The sequence below is a fragment of the Nicotiana attenuata genome, unplaced genomic scaffold (assembly GCF_001879085.1).
Source record: "Nicotiana attenuata strain UT unplaced genomic scaffold, NIATTr2, whole genome shotgun sequence".
Classification (NCBI taxonomy): Eukaryota; Viridiplantae; Streptophyta; class Magnoliopsida; order Solanales; family Solanaceae; genus Nicotiana; species Nicotiana attenuata.
Window position 1 is genome coordinate 105,536 of NW_017672858.1, and position 5,190 is coordinate 110,725.

The 5,190-nt window shown below is 34.7% G+C and overlaps 1 non-coding gene across 1 annotated transcript; it reads right to left on the bottom strand.

Annotated features, from left to right (window-relative positions):
* Positions 1-4,610: 4,610 nt before the first annotated feature.
* Positions 4,611-4,684, bottom strand: TRNAV-CAC. The gene has a single exon. It is a non-coding gene; the product is annotated as a tRNA-Val (tRNA).
* Between the last annotated feature and the right edge of the window lie 506 nt (positions 4,685-5,190).

Sequence of the window (5,190 nt, forward strand, 5' to 3'; positions counted from 1 at the left end):
GACGACGNGACGAATAAAAAAGGGGGAAAAGCAAAGAAATCACAATGGCCGTATGGTCAAAAGCGCAAGCAGTCCTGAATTCTACAAGTAGAAATACTTACATTGTGGATTCCATCTTTCCGGGAACCCTTCGGGATTCGACACCAGGTGCTCCGTCCTGATGTAGAAATATTTACGCCAAAAACGGCGGTTGGGCTTGTCATCGGCTTTAACAACCAAGCCCCTTGTGCCACGACTTTTTAACTGCAGCATGGTACCCCTCAGGTAACCAGGGCTGAATAACTGTAAGAGGTGGTGGACCGAGACGCTGCACTCAGCCCTGGCCGCATAAGTGGTCATAATACGGCACACCTTCAAGGTGTAAGGAGTGAGCTGAGCCGTACACATTGTAAAAACGGCAAAGCTCCTCCATTAGAGGGTAGATTGGAAGATTGTAACCGATCAAGAACGAGTACTCATAGAATGTGCAATACCCAGGCCGGTGCATATTGGCATAGTCCGTCCCGGCCGGAACCATTTCCACGTGGTCCGGAATATGGTGCGTCTCTCGAAGATCATCTAAATGGGATTGTAATAAAACGCTGTGCTCCCAGGGAAGGTCTGGGCTTTTAGTTGGAAAATCCCTGCGAACATGCATCTCCTTCGGAAGGACGTTGTCTACGCTGAGAGGAACAAGGGCCTTCTCCGCCTTTTCCCCTTCACCACCGGAAGATGGCGGAACCCTAGACGGGGCATTATCTTTGGCCTTTTTACTACTCTGTCCACATTTTGTCATGATTATACTACGTAAGAAACGAAGCACTGACGATAGGAAGTGTGGTTTCGCCAGACGTGGGAGAGTCCCTCACGAAATAACGGTTACAGGAAAGAAAGACAAAGGAGTAAATCAGAAAATGCTTTCCGAAGGCTTGAAAGTTGAATCGAATCGAACCTCTCTCCTACTTATAGGGATAAGTTGCGCAGAAATCGAAGAGTCATGATTCAAAACGTGCGCGGGAAACCAAAATGTCACATCATCCTCTGAACCGCCTCGGGGGCAAATATAATAATGATGCATACAGGCGATGACGTCATTCCAAAAAGGAAGCCACGTGTCAGTGGCTCAACAACGTCATATATTTCACCTCATTCATATTGCCGCCCCTGGTCGAGGTCAAATTCTCCTAAGCCGAGGTTCGCATTTCCGCCCATCGAAGACGCCCACCGAATGCGTCTCCAACGAGCGGAGGGACTAACTGTATAGGGTCAAATTTGACCCTCAGCATCTCTACGCCAGTGGGTACGCCCAGTGAGTTTACGCCGACTAACGTAGCGGGTACGACTCGGACGTGGGGACAAAAGCGACATCGTTTAGGACTCAATGTCTTCATTAGGGAGACGTTACCTGTCTTTGTAACTTTTTGATTCTTTCGAGGAAGGTCTCTTATTATATAAAGGAGACCTTCACATTGTAAAGGGGGATTCTGATCTAATACAACTCTCTCATTTTCTGGCTTTCTCTCTCTATCTCTACCTCAAACGAACATATCTTATTGAGTTCATATTATCACTTTGCAATACTAGATCTACGACAATAATATCATCTTTGCATCTCTAGGTTTATTATATTTGATTACGATTTACCCTTTTCTTACTTTTGATTGTTTTCTAGCTTACAAAGTATATTGTTAACTTTTGAGCCAAACAATTATACTGGAACCAACAAAGTATACCGGTCCAGCATAATATGCTGGAGTTCATACACAGCTGCACCGAACTCCAGTATATTATGCTGGACCGGTCTCTGCTGTAGCAAAATAGTGGCTATTTTTCATTGACTTGGTAAACGCTGACTATTTTTAAATGACCAGTCTGAAAACTGGCTATACCGTGCTATTTTAATCCTTTACTAGTTAATCAAATAAGCCCAAGTGAGTGAATAGACTTTATTCGCGAGTTAAATGCTTATGTGTGAATTTTTATTTGGTATTTTGTTTGTGAAAATGAACTAAGGTCACAATAATTACGATGAGTTGTACTTTACTCTCTCCGGTCCAAAATAAGTGATTTTTGTGCCTTTTTTTGTGGTCCAAAATAAGTGATTTTTCCAGATTTCAAGAATGAATTAATTATTTTTTTCCTATATTGTCCTTGGAGTAAATAGTGTTGGAATATGTGTTAGGAGTGTTTATGTGAGACAGTAAAGGTTAATATATTCAATTTTATTGCTAATTAATGCTAAAAAGTGAATTTCTTAATCTGTGTGAAAATATCCAAAAAAAATCACTTATTAAAAGATACCTATAATTATTTATTACCCATTTATAAGATATAATAGCCCGCATTGTTTGACGAGAGAAGCCTACTTTCTCGTTATAACGGAATGTGAAAGTTTGGCAGTTAAGGACTTAACGCCACGGTTGGCACGTTCTTATTGTCTTTCCTCCATTTTTCTATGGTGCTACTTGAACTGATTGAGTGGACTGCATGTTTTTCTTCCTTTCTATAGTAGGTAATTAACTAAACTTGTGATGGATTAGGATTTTTTCCACTGCTTGTTGAATTCTGGTTGATTGCATCTCAAGACCACTTAGAAGTCAATTGAATATGTGGTGTATAGATTTTCTTACCATTCACAAAAATTTACTAGTAGTTAGTATATTTCAATGCTTTTGCAATCATTCATATATATATATATATATATATATATATATATATTGGCGAAGCTAGAAATTTACCTAAGAATATTTAAATTTGAAAGAAGTGAAAAAAAAAATTCCGGCAAAGGGTGTTCAATATGTGTTATATACGTCAAAAACGTAATATTTTATCTATATACATAGTGCAATTTTTCGACAAAGGATGATCAACTGACCACCATTGTAACCATGTGGCTTCGCCACTGTATATATATGGTGTATTTGGTGCAATGGGAAAAAGTATTTCTATGAAAAGTCATTATTTGGTATTTAATTACCATAAAATATTTTCCAAGAATTTTTTCATCAAAAGAGAAAAAATACTTTATTCATTTATGGTAAAAGTTAATTTTTTATAAGATTCTTATTTTTTAACTCAATAATATTTATGCCAACTAATACTTAGACATTATTATTAAAATGTAGTGATGAAAATCCTTATCAAAACACAACTTCAAAAAATATTCTTCACTCGCTACTCTAACAATGGATAGTATTTGTCATAAAAATAACTTTCGTCGTACCAAATGCACTGTAATATTTTACAATAATGATATATACCAATAATTTTACCAAAGGCACTTTAATTCCTTATATAATAATTTGACGATTTGCAGAATAAATTAAACATTTAATTTTTGTCTTAGTGCTTTGCATATAAGTTTGAATTTGAGACCTTCTAGTAACCACTCTTTTAGGAATATCAACGTAATATATTTCCATTTAAAAAAAAAAACTAGCAATATTTCAATCTCTTTCTATTTACTACATTTCTATTATATTTTAAAGGGAAGATGGTTGACCAAGGGCATATATGTCATTTCATAAAAATTCCATGCTTGCATTTCTTAAATACAAAATACACGTGGCCCCACGTTCCTCTAGCCACAACTCTCATTTAAATGCACAATGCATGTGTTGATTAGACTATTTGTGCAGTGCAAATGCTCATTTCCACTCTTTTTCTCATTTTGAAAAATTATTAATTTTGTTTTATTCAAACAGAAGTTTTCATAGAGAAAATAAAATTAATTTTTAAATAATACAACAACAAAAAGAAATATCGCTATTTACAAGATTTTCATATTTAACCATACTATCTTAAAGCAATTTGAAAATAAAAATTAAATGATTTTCATCTATCCATACTATTTGAAGACGATTTCAAACTAAATATTTTTATATTCAAAGTAATTTTAAAAAATATAGCTTGTTAAACCTCAAAAGTTAATTAACTAAACACTAACAAATAATAATTTTAATAAAATTGCAATGTTGGGCTCGTATACGGGCCTTTCCTCATCTAGTATATACTATATTGAAAAGGAAAATGGTTGACCAAGGGCATATATGTCATTTTATAAAAATTTCATGTTTGCATTTCATAAATGCAAAATACACGTGGACCCCACATTCCTCTAACCACAACTCTCCTTTAAATGCACTATGCATGTATTGATTAGACTATTTGTGCAGTGCAAATGCTCATTTCCAATCTTTTCCTCATTTTGGAAAATTATTAATTTTGTTTATTCAAACAGAAGTTTCCATAGAGAAATAAAATTAATTTTTAAATAATACACCAACAAAAAGAAGTATCTATGTTTACAAGATTTTCATATTTACCCATACTATCTTAAAGCAATTTGAAAATAAAAATTAAATAATTTTCATCTACCATATTATTTGAAGACGATTTCAAACTAAATATTTTTATATTCAAAAGTAATTTTAAAATATATAGCTTGTTAAATCTCAAAAGTTAATTAACTAAACACCAACAAATAATAATTTTAATAAAATTACAATGATGGGCCCGTATACGGGCCTTTCCTCATCTAGTGCTGAGATAAAAGGACAAAAAAAGTGGAAGAAAAGAAGGAGAAGACATAGTAGAAGAAAACCCTCTTCAGCATAAAAGGCTAGGTTAAATGTCTGAGCCCGGGGTCGAACCGGGGACCTACAGTGTGTGAGACTAGCGTGATAACCAACTACACCACCCAGACTTGGCTGTCAAAATCTATATTTTAACATTCTTATCTAAGAATAGAAAGGAAGAGCTTCTTTGATCCGTATATAAGAAAAGGATTTTCATATTTATCTAATGTTTCAAGAACCAGCATGCTTTGTGCATTATTCATCTCTCAGATAGAAAATTCAACATTAATATTATTTAATTAAGAGATTTGAAGTAGCAGTATATTAATAAATTTGATTGAGAGATCTGAAGTAACAAAACCTTGGGTAAAGCTAAAAACGAAATCTTTTGTTAGACTAAGACATTATCTTAGTCTCATCACAGTGTATTAGTAGGAAGTATGAGAGCGTTCTCCTACCTTATTGTTTACCCTGGAATCCGGATAACAATTGAATTTATATGGGGTTTTAAGGATCCGTGAACTAAAAGATACAAAAGGTTTGGATTGAGGAAAATAAAAGATAAAGACTCAACAATTGCTGCTAAAGTAAATAATCGCAGAATATAATATTGCTTAGAACAATTGTGCTTGAT